General features: G+C 42.0%; 1 long non-coding RNA gene across 1 annotated transcript; it reads left to right on the forward strand.

Annotated features, from left to right (window-relative positions):
- Window positions 1-6,886: 6,886 nt before the first annotated feature.
- LOC123286646 (uncharacterized) lies at window positions 6,887-10,786 on the forward strand. The gene is made up of 3 exons (XR_006529323.2): window positions 6,887-7,267; window positions 7,829-7,960; window positions 8,470-10,786. It is a non-coding gene; the product is annotated as an uncharacterized lncRNA (long non-coding RNA).
- Window positions 10,787-12,417: the final 1,631 nt, after the last annotated feature.

A 12,417-nucleotide genomic window follows, 5' to 3' on the forward strand; every position in this document is an offset into this window, starting at 1 on the left:
GCTGCTACCCCGGTCCTTAGTTGCATCATTTAGTAGTCAAGTAATTAGTTTTCATCCCAGAACCTCTTAATTCCTAGCATTCTTAACTCCACAGTTCTGGCCAGAGGATGCTTTTTGAAATGCAAATCTCCTGATAGCATCATCTCCCCCTAAATGCATATGGTATATATATATTCTTTTAAACATTTATGGTTTGCCACTGCTGTAGGGCAATAATTCTCACCCCTGGCTTCACAATAACATCACCTGGAAGCTTTAAAAAGAAATACTGATGCCTGGGTCTCACTTCCAGAAATGTGGATTTAATTCTTCTGGAGCAGGATCTTCTTATCAGTATTTATTTTTTTTAAAGATTGGCAGCTGAGCTAACATTTGTTGCCGATCTTCTTTTTTTCTTCTTCTTTTTCTTCTTCTCCCCAAAGCCCCACGAGGACATAAGTGTATATTCTGGTTGTAGGTCCTTCTGGTTGTGCTGTGTGGGACGCCACCTCAGCATGGCTTAATGAGTGGTGCTAGGTCCACACCCGGGATCCAAACCAGCAAAACCCTGGGCCATTGAAACCCTGGGCCACCAGCCAAAGCAGAGTGCGAGAACTTATCGACTCAGCCTCGGGCGGCCCCTTCTTATCAGTATTTTTTAATTATTCCCAGGTGATTCTGATAAGTAGCCAGAACTGAAAGAATTGCTTTAGGTATATAGACCAACATCCTTACCATGGGCTGTACACAGTCTTGCCCCTACTTATTTCTCCTCCCTCGTCATATACCACATCCCCATCCTCTGTTCTCCAGCCACGCCTGCCTTCTCTCAGTTCCTCAAAATCACCACACTCCTTCCTGCCTGGGTACAGGGCTCTGAGCAGCTTCTTCCTGTGACACACTCTTCTCTGTCTCCAGATCTGCACTTTGTACCACTCCCTTAGGAAAGAGCTCCTTGACCTCCCTGAGTGGGACCATCCTTGCCTCACTCACCACTGCATCTCCAATCCCAACCTCATGTCTGGAAGGTGAGCCCTCTTTATAGATGAGGACCAAGCTGGGAGAAGGGCAATATTTACTGAGGGGAGCCCTGCTGGCTGTGGAAGTTAAATTTAGCACCAAGATTTTTGTTACAAAAGTAAGAAAAACTTCAAAGGGAACATAAGTCTTGAGTGGAACGGACAGTACGAAACTCTAAGGGGCAGGTGGTTGATGGTGGGTTGTAGCACGAAGAGAGTTGGGTGTAAAAAACTCATGACAGGTGAAGGGTCTGGAGGAGAGGGCTCTGACCCCACCAGGTCTGGTCTTCCATTTCACCCCCATAGACTTCTGCCAGTGGCATAAGTGGTATGACCTGAAAGCAGAAAAGGAGAACATTTGCCCACTAATCCCAGAGGGACTTGGCAGTGCCAGGCAGAAGCCCTGTGGTGGTCACTGGGGCAGACTGTGGGTTTGTGTGGGTGGCACCCAACTAAAAGACATCTAGTTTGGTGGTTAGACGTGAAGCCAGACTCCCTAGTTTTAAATCTCTGCAGGTAGCTCTGCTCCATGCTGGCTGTGTGACCTTAGGACAAGTTACTCATGTCCTTTATGCTTTTCTTTCCAGATTGTAGCAGGAGGATGATAATGGTACCTACCTCACAGCATGTATATAAATTATTTAATCTCTTTAGCATAGTAATTACAAATGTCAGGAATTCTAGCTAACATAAGCATAAATTCTAGCTAATACAAGCCTTCTTCAGCCATTGTTTTTATAATTTTATTCCTATGCTAACAATTGTACAAGGTTCCTCATTTTTGCTTCTGTGTTGGTGGATATGCAGTTGAAGCCCTGATAGTTGCAGGTGCCTAACCAGGGCAACACAGCCTCCACTGGGCAAGCCAAACTCCCTACCATTGAAGGAGAAAAGGCTACTGGTTTCTGAATATGACTAACATGCAGCATACAGACAATCTCTGAATTTTGGATAAATCATAATTGTGCTGGTGATTTGCCTTCCAACTGCATGGACTAAAATGTCATTGCTGTCTGAGAATGTCTGTGACGCTGTGCTGTAATCTCCATGCCCTGTAATAGCTCTAAAGGCAAGTCTGTCACCTTCTGGAGTGAAGATGGAGAGCTTGCTTCAGCATCCCTTCCTAGGATGGTCACAGAGGCAAGCAGGCTGCATAGAACATCCTCATCCCTCCAGCTCCACATTGTCACTGTATATACATTTCCAGGGACAGGACAAGGGGGCATCCCATTTATTCACATGCCCTGGAATGAAATGTTCTGAGCTCACAGTAACACCTGAAAGCTCAGAGAACTGGACACATTATACATCCTTGGTAAAGCATCCTCTTTAACCAGATAGTCATTTCTGTTGCAACTATGCCAATTTCATCTGAAATTTCAATTTGGCTACCCTTATCCAAAGAGGAAAGTGATGGTTCATTTTATGTGTCAACTAGACTAAGCCATGGGCTTCCCAGACATTTAGTCAAACATTATTCTGGATGCTTCTGTGAGGGTGTTTCTGGATGACATTAACACGTGCATCAGTAGACTGAGTAAAGCAGGTTGCTTTCCCTGATGTGGGTGGGCCCCATCCAATCAGTTGAAGACCTGAATAGAACAAAAAGGCTGACCCTCCCCCGGGTAAGAGAGAATTTCCTCCTGCCTGCCTTGGGGTGGGACATTGGTTTTCTTCCTGCCTTTGGATTCAAACCAAAACACTGGCTCTTCCTGAGGCTCAGGCCTGCTGGCTTTCAGACTGAAACTACACCATTGGCCCTCCCGGGTCTCCAGTTTGTCAACCGCAGATCTTGGGACTTGTCAGCCACCATAATCACATGGTCCAATTCCTTATAATAAATCTCTGTCCGTATATATATATGTTCTGTTAGTTCTCTGGAGAACCCTGACTAATACAAGGAACTTAGAAGATTTTTCTGCCTTAGTAAATCCAGGAGGCCAAATGTTATTGAACTTTTCCTTGCTAACAAAGATTCAGAGGACTTTAGAGAAATGCTGAGCATTGCGAACGTGAGTCACTCACGGTACAGTGCCGTTGTGGGGAGAGGGGGAATTAACATGTCCTGAGAGCTCAGTATAAGCTGGTCACTTTCACAAACATCAATTTAATGAATTGATGAAAACTTTCCTGACCTAAATTAGTTTAAGAACAAGTTCCAGACACTTGTTCTATCCTTTCCTTTCCCAATAAATATGGAATTTACTAAACTGAAAAAGCCTCGAATATGGCCCTGACACAGGCTTAGGCAAGGACCTTCTCTTGCTGAGGGAAGTTGTGGACACTTCAGAGAAGAGGTGATTGCTTTCCTTGTGCTAATTAACTGGGTGGTCACTGTAAAAATACTGTTCTTCTTGACAAACTGTATCATTGTGATTCAAAATAGGTGGCTTGACATTCTGCCTTCCTGACCCCAAACAGCTCAGATGATGTCTTACAATATCACAGTACAATGTGTGGTCACCACCTGGAAATAAAACAGGTCACTGTCACAGGTTTAGGCAGGCATCCCTGAGGGGACATCTCCATTTCCTCACAGGCTTTTTGTAAATCACAGGAAGCCTTCCAGACTTAGCACTGCCCTAGATGTAGATAGTACAAGATTTTACTGCAAGACAGGAGGAAAGGGTCAGGAAGTTAATTTTTCTGACCTATATCTGGAGAGAGCAAGTCAGAGTCCTGTGGCCTCCTGGTGAGATCTTTCTGGGATTTTTCTTTATCTGCTCCATGAAATGCATAGAGGAAAAGGAATCCTGTTGAGATGAAGAGGTTGGCAGAGGTCTCACCTCACTCACCCACATGTATAAAAAAGATGCAAATCTCAGTGACCCTGCAATTTTCGATAAACTCTGAGCCCCAAACAGTGACTGACAAAACAATGGACTGGAAAAGAAGCGATGACTAAAATTTATGACTAGGGACTCTAACTCTGTCACTTAACTTTTCTGGGCCTCAGCTGTGAAACGGGGGTGGGGTGAGGACTGTGAAGGAGGAAGAGGAGGGTGCGACCCCGAGATTTCTGAGCCTCCTTTACCTTTAAAAACCCAAGCCTTTCTGTTATCTCTATACAGAGTGGTTTTATCAGCTTGATAAGCCTTCCAACTTATCAAAGGTAAAAGTGTAGCAGCCACAGAGTCCCTTCTCCTTCCTTTGGATGGCAGGTTTCTCGGCTTGTCAGCCCTCTGTTTAGTTTAAATAAACAAACATTTTGGAGTATTTGCTATAACATAGACCCCGTGCTAGGTTCTGGAAATACAAAATGAACTCACAAACTTGTGGGGTCTTGAAGGGGATCCAGGTTGCCAGTTTAAGATAATACACACTAAGTTGTGATTGTTAAAGAAAAACACGAAAATACATGTATGGCAGTTTTAAAATGTGTCTTTGATATTCCTCCCAATAAGAGGGGGCCAACCTTAGAGACATGCTGGGAACCACTTGAGTCTTGGGATAGTGATGCTGTGTGATGTCAGAGATTAGACTGGAAAAGTTTCTCTCGGGACACTTGCTGTGGAGGCAGCCATCCAGCATGTAGGAAGCCGATGACCCTAAGACAGCCAAGCTGGTGTGGGTGCTCTGTTAACCAGCTCCCCAACCCCAAGTTCCCAGGGGACTCCTCAATGGCACACCTGTGAGAGAGCACAGTGGAGCCTTTGATGACAGGATCCCCAGCCCACATCTGACTTCAACAGCATCAAAGATCCCAAGGGAGACCTGCGCAGGCTGAGCTCTTCCTGAATTCCCAACCCACGAAACTGTGAACAAAATAAAATGGTGGTTTAAAGCTCCTGGGTTTTGGAGTAATTTGTTATGCAGCAATAATAACCAGAAGAATATCTTCACCAAAATTATTCTTAAAATAATCCAGAATCAAAGTTACCATAGAAACCTTCATATTACAATACATTTGTCCAATGGGTATCCAGTCCCTGCTCAAGGAGAGAAAGATAACAGTGGTATAAGTGACCAACAACCCTCAAAATGGAATAATGCAATGTTCTAAAATGTCTTCTTTTTCTAAGTGTAGCCTTGAAAAGTAGTTTGTTTCCTCAAACTAGAAACATATCCATGGAACATTATAATCTATCTGAAAAACAAAAATTTAAGAAAAATGAAACCAAGATGACTTTTAAATAACAGCCACAGTCGTCCTAGTTCACATTATCAGTGCTCTTCAGGACAACTGAAGTTTTTGTTTTTGTTTGAAAAAAAAAAAGTCATCCTGAGTCTTTATTTACTCTAACCACAGTGAAACACATTCTGGCCTGGTGATCAGAGGAAAAATACAGGAAGATAAGAATAGACTCCTGCCTCCCACCCCTTCAGCTAGATTTCGTGGCACAGGATCCTCCTGTCATAAATACGCAGATATTTTCAGCACCATCATGATTCAAGGGCCCTAATTCAACTGGAGAGAGGAGCATGATGCATCCATCTCCTAAGAATGACAGCTTCGGGACTTGATGGACCCAGAGTCTGTCTGAGGATGCAGCCTCTGGTCACTGCAGAAAATATCTCCATTTTCAGGTGACAATTTAAAGGTCTACCTGGGAAAGCAGCTAAGAGCTAACCTTGCCACTTCATTTTGGTTTCTCTATTTGTAGAGCTGTAATTATAGTCCTGACCTATCTTAACAGTCACTGTGTTGGTTTTGGGAGGCTGCAAACTGGTAAAAAAAAAAAAAAAAAAAGAAAAAGAAAAGAAAAAAGTCTGAGAATTAAAGATACTAAATCTACAAATATGGTAGTTTTCAAAATCAACTAAACTTTTTTTAAAAAGGTTGATCTTTAAAAAAAAAAAAAAAAAGATTAATCTTTAAAATTTGCATTCACCCTGGCCACGTTTGCCTGTGCTGTTTTCTGCCTTTTGTCATCTGATTTTTAATATTCACAATATAAGGAAAGTGAGGGAATGTGTGTGTGTGGAGGGGGGAGGGTCAGCAAACGAATGTAAAACCCATCAAGGTCCTTTTAGGTTTGGAACTAATGAATGGCACAAGTGGAGAGACATCTATTGTATGATTGCACTAACTATAGGTGGTATGTAAAGCCCCATATGAAAAAAACAGACAAATAAGGAGTTATCTAGAAAAACAAATTCACAGTGGGGTTCCTTTAATGGCAAGTCCCTTTACTTGGAATATGCTTAAAAATATTAAAGTTTGTCTCATGCAAATCTTTTCAGGAATACTTCTACCACAGAAAAAAAGGGCAAGTCTGTATCAAATTACATTGGGTCCCAAGGCATGAGAAAAAGACATTTTAAAATATAGTTGTTTTTCTTTGCTCACCCAGTTGCAAAAATTTCCCCCATTATTTCTGCTTTCCCCCGATGTTTGTAAGATCTCATTCTTCTCAACGTGATTCCAAGGTCTCTTCTTCTCTGGGGCCTTCTGACCTTCTTTTTTGAATCGTCGTCTCTCTTCTGCTGGGCTCCCACTGGACTTCATTCGTTTCTTTGTAGACGCAATTCCAAAGTTGAATTGAAGTGACTTGCTTATATCCTGTCTCCTCCATTAGACTGAGAGCTCCATGGGGCCGAGGATGTGGCTTGTCTTCACATCCAGTGTACAGCTCTATAGGCAGCAGGTGCTCAGTCAGTGCTGGAGGGCCTGTCCTTGCTTCTGTCTGCCATCATTATTTCCTCTGCATTTCTAATATCTAATATGTCTTTTTCTCTTAATCTTTGTGATTTTCGCTGGATCCTTTTCAGTTCTGATTCCACAGTTCTTAATTGAGAGGCAGGGATCACACCAGCTGGTGCAAGGTCTGGAGAAGTTGGGGTGTGTGTGTGTGTGTGTGTGTGTGTGTGTTTGCATGAGCTGAGTCATCGTCTCCCATTTCTGGCTTTGCTCCCCACATCCACACCCCACCCTTATGCTCTATTTTCATTCCTTCTTCTCATTTCCCTTTGGGAGCACATCCGAAGGTGAGAAAACTTCATCTTACTACTGTCTCTGTACTTGCCAAATACTATGCTGAATTCTGCTGCAATTCTTAAATTATTCTGAAGAAAGTAGTATATATCTAGTGCAAAATGAATTTCCTTGTAATCTCTAGTTATAAAAATTCTGTTCTATTTTTTTTAAGTATGGTATGGTGTAAGTAAAACTGTGTTCTGAACTTTTTCTGGCATTGAGAAACACAGGGTGAAAATATTCCAAAGTTGTTACAAGTCATTCTTTTAAGAATATCTAATGGTGTGAAAAATGGTCACCAGAAGTGAAAAAAAGCATGGGATAAAGCTAAATAGAACTGGATTCCATTTAGGTATGTTAAAAATTTCTTTTTTCTCTTTCTGTGTGTGCGCGTGTATAAAGATTGAAAGGAAATACATAAAAATATTAAGTGCTAATTCAAAGACATGGGACTTATATTTTCTTTGTTATACTTTTTTTCCTGCATTTCTCAATTTACCATGATAATAATATACTTTTTTTTATAACCAGAAAAGACAACACCCTGACGTTATTTGAAGGACAAAAACCTGAAAAAGTTGAAAACACAGGGTAGACTGGGACATTTTAAAGAAAATCAATGTTTTGCATTGTAGCCTGGGAAAAAAGGAGAGCAAAGGGACTTTTTTTATTGTAGTATTTTTTTTTAAGGAATAAAATTTTTAAATTCTCAAGAACAGAGAAGAGTTAAGGTCCCAGGCATCCGTCCCTCAGCTTAACCCACTACCCACACGCCATCGTTCTTTCGTCTAGCTTCCCACTCTCACTTTTTCATCAAAGCAGTTTATTAAAAGATCCCAGTTATCCTTTACTTTGTTTGGATACATTTTATTTTATATAGCTTGGGTTTTCTCTTTTGGGACGGCTTATAAAGCCTCAAAGCTTCTGAACGCCCACTCATGTGAGCAGCATCTTGATTCTGCAAGTACGTGCCCTTCCACCCCAGCCCGAGACGACCGTATTGAAGTCCCTGTGAGCGAACATCTATCAAAAGCAAAGCGATACGGTATTTACTCAACTCTGCTCCTGTTCGTGGGTCAGGGAACAGACTCCAGTGTCCAGGATAAAGCCGGGCCTTGCCGGCCTTGGCAGCTCTAGCCGCCCCATTGTGATTCAAGATTCGGGGTGTAAACACACGCAGTGTTTAACCATCGCCAGTTTGCTTTGAATGTTTGAAAGCCTTGACTAGGAAGAACACAGTAGTGACTTCTTCGCTGGAGCTGAAGCTGAGGCTTTATTTAGGATTTGGGCAAGCGGCACCGGCAGCTGCAAGCCGTCAATGGGCGCTTTCTAGTCGCAGAGTGGGCTGCTCTGAGTTGCTGGGAGCCGAGGGTCTGGAGCTGCCCGGGAGATGAGTGGGGGGAGGAGGAAGCTGGGCTGCCCCGGCCTGAGCAGTCCCTGTCTCAGTGACAGGTGCTGAGGAACAAGGAGGAGGAGGAGCCCCTCCCCACCTGCTCCCAAGCCCGGGTTCAGTGTGTGACACTAACTGCTGTTTTTATCGCGTTTTTGTTTCAGGAATACAGGACCTTGGCAGGCAGAGATGTACCCTGTGGCTTGGTCTTTCTCTGCTTGGCCGGTGGTGATGAAAACAATAACAAAGACCCTGACTTTGCTTAATGACCAAGACTCGCTTAGATAACAAACCAGCGCAGTCGTTGGCAGAGAGCCTTCTAGATGCTTGATGCAGTGTGACCTACTGGAGTGGGGAGGAGGGTCAGAAGGAAAGAGGGCCAAGTTACATATTGGTTCAACCGAAGCAGATTATCTTCTCTAGATTTGGACTGATGACCTTGTTTATTATTAACTATCATTTACTGAGAACTTTTATGTGCCAGGTACCGAATTAGGTACTTTATGTTTTCTTGCAAGGTTTTGTTGCTGTTTTTCTTTTTTTAACAAAGGAGAAAATTGAATTTCAGAATGGTTAAGTAATTTGTTCAACATTATTACACAGTTTATAAATGGTACAGCCAGAAATGCGATCTTGGTATGAGTATAAAACAACTTTTACTCTTTCTTTTGGTAAACACATAGCTTACGCCTTACAAATTTCAAATTCAAGGTGCCAGAGGACTGCGGCTTAGAACGGGTGAGCTGGCCATGGCATAGCAAGTCAGTAATTTATATACACAACCATATTGACTCTTTTCATCACAGAGAATTCCAGGAAAATTCAGACAAGGTAGAATCATTGGGCAGAATTGCAGAAGGATTCCTTCTCAATACTTTAAGAATAAGAAAACCCCCCAGTCGGGGCTTCATGAGCCTGTAAAAAAAAATTTTTAATGCCATCAGGCTGTTGTTTTTAGTTTAATTGCTCATTAATTTTTTGATTTAAAAAATAGGTTTCATTTTTTTGTAAGAGTTTGAGATTTGCGGAAAAGTTGAGAAGCTAGTATGGAGAATTCCCATATACCCTGCACCCAGTTTCCGCTATTAACATCTAATAATGCACATTTGTCATAATTAACGAACTCATACTGATTTGCTATTAACTAAAGTCCAGAGTTTATTCAGATTTCCTTGGTTTTTACCTAATGTCATTTTCCCATTCCGGGATCCCAACCAGGATACCACATTACATTTAGTTGTCATTTCTCCTTAGGCTCCTCTTGGCTGTGAGAGTTTCTCAGACTTTTGTTGGTTGTGATGACCTTGATAGTTCTGAGATTTACTCGTGATTTTGCAAGAAGCAAGAGGATGCCCATCTACTGGGATTTGTCTGATGTTTTTCTCATGATTAGACTAGGGTAATGGGTTTTTGGGTGGAGGACCTCAGCTGTAAAGTGCCATTTTCATCATATCATATCAAGGGTAAATGCTGTCGAGATGATTTATGACTGATGTTGACTTCATCACCTGGCTGAGGTAGTGTTTGTTAGGGTTCTCACTGGAAAGTTACATTTTGTCCCCCTTTCCATACTGTGCTTTTTGGAAGTCACTAGGCATAGCTCAAACCTAAGTGGGGTGTGCATTAACTTTTAAAATAATCATTCATCTCTCCCCGCCTCTCAAAGTGATTTCTTCTTGTTCAACCTGATTTGATACCACTTGTGTTCATTAATTTCTTCACCTCTACTTCCACTCTCCCAATTATAACTATCAAATCATAGACTTTCAGAGCTTGGAGGAGCATAAAGTTTACCTACCCCTGTTGGGACAGGATTATCTGATAGCCAGATGAAGCAGAAATGCATACATGTATTGAAAGGATTTCATATTCAATTTTTCTCAAAAGCAAGGAAGTAGTCACCATGGGAGAATCAGAAATTTGTTAGGTGTCCTGATGTTTACTTTAAGGTCCAGTGTTTTTTTTATTTTGAATAATATCGAAAGGTGGCATAGTGTTTTCAGTATCAAAGTCCTAAGGACCCCTCATCTTTAACAGAGGAGTTGGAGAGGTGAAGTGAGTTGACCCAGGTTGCATAGGTGGGTGTCTCAATTCAAGGAAACAAAGTCTGTTTGCTGCAGATGGGGACAGACATCTGTTATGACACAGACTTCCCAACAAAACACAAAGGGCAGCTGCTACTTTGATGATGAGGACAAAGAGGATGAAGGAGCACAGAAGTGTGAGATGGAGGGAGTAGCACTTCTTCAATGTTATATAAAAACAGTTTGCTTGGACATCTACAATATTTATAAGAAAAAATAAACAACCATAAAATAACCTCAGAGGTAAGCACAATTGTTATCTTCCTAAATACTTCAAATTTTAATCTTCTCTGTCTGTGGACTAATAAGGGTGCTTTTTCTTGTACACTTCTATCTTGTTTAAATGTTTTACAGTATATTTTTGTGAATTAAAACATTGAAATAATTAAAAATTATGTTGGACATATAACTAAAAATTGTCTGATCATTACCTTACTTTCGTGGAAAGGAAACTGAACCAAGTCAGCAGCATGCCTTTGACCCTGAACTATTCTTTGACTAGCAATCTGAGCAGCAAGCTTTTCAATGTGCTGTCAAGTTCCCAAATTGCTTAGGTATCTCTCGCCTGTAGGTCACATTTGCCTAAATTTTTTTGTAAGTGGGATGATTCAGAAAGCAGAGTTCAATTTTCTCCAAAAGAATCTGCCCCCAAATCTATATAAGGAGCTAGTAGACAAGATGGATTAGGGGAAATTCACCTCAGGGAACAACATAAAAGATACACCTCAATGGAAAAACACTGAAGGATATTTTAAAGGAAGTTTTTAACAGACACATTTGATTTATTTTATTGCTGTTCAGAAGAGGACATCAAAAGATATCCTCTGGTGGTGAAGGTGGTGGGCAAAGGTATCTTATTCATCCACCTGTGATGGAAGCATCCAGCAGTGGTAAGGAGAAGCAATGGCAAAGCAATAATGTGGCCCAACGTTTCGAACCTTCCCAAGAATGAGAATCTCTTGAAAGTCAAAACAAGTTCATGGGTCCCCATATGAGAAAAGTTTTATTTTCCTATCAATTCATTGACAAAATACAGAATTATAAATTAGGGATGATAGTAATCGCATAACCCCACTACAACTTCCATATGCATTTGAGAAACCAGTGGTGTGTATGTGCGAAGACTTGTTATCTGTTAAGTCTGCAGATAGTACTTGCTGCATAAAGCCTTGTAATAACCCCTGGGGCACCTAATCAGGAAGGTATGCACTTCTTCTTCTGCTCCCCCTGCCCTGCCCCCCCTCCTATGCCCATCCCTAGGTTCCTCCCTAGGTTTTCTCTTTTAGTGGAGGAGCTGTTCCACTTGGACTTCCGGTTTCTGTGGAGCCACTTGCTTCTCACATCTCCAGAGACTCTGTGAGAAGGAAGTGCAGAGGGAATTCCGTGTGGGCTGATGGGTTTGACCTGGCTGAAGTTCTGGTGCTCTTCTAGAGTCCAAGCAACTCATGGTCACATTGGTCAATGTCTCTCCCCATCCCTACCCCCAACTGTCTGGAAGGTGTACCAACCCTGAGAGTACCAAGAATAGGTAGTAAGTAGTGTCCATGTCTTGTTGCCTTGAAATTGTCTCCACACCACAGCACAGAGCCAGCTCAAGTAAAAGAAAAGTGTGAGCTCTGGGTTCAGACTCATTCCTGAAGTCACCTATGGGTCACTCTATCCTATTTTGGCTTCTTGGATCTGATGCATGCTTTTTTGTCCTCAGCAAAGACCTTGTTCTTGGTGGATCTGCTCTCCACCCCCACACCTTGATTCCCCTGGAGGCAATTCTGATTTTTCTACCCTGGCTGGCCTGCCTCAGGAAGTCCTGGGGAAAATTTAACACTTTCCCTTCTCCACCTGCCCACCAGATTAGCTCACTCCCAGCCTGGAGGGTAGAACCTAGAGTCATAGGAAAGACAGTGTTTCTTCCCTTTCTTTCTACTCTACCCTACATCCACAAAACAAAATCAAAATGCAAACTTCTCCCAGTCTTGACTGATACGAAAGGCTTAACATTAGAAAGCCTTTGGTTTAGGCTTTAACCTA

Source organism: Equus asinus, chromosome 10 (assembly GCF_041296235.1).
Source record: "Equus asinus isolate D_3611 breed Donkey chromosome 10, EquAss-T2T_v2, whole genome shotgun sequence".
Classification (NCBI taxonomy): Eukaryota; Metazoa; Chordata; class Mammalia; order Perissodactyla; family Equidae; genus Equus; species Equus asinus.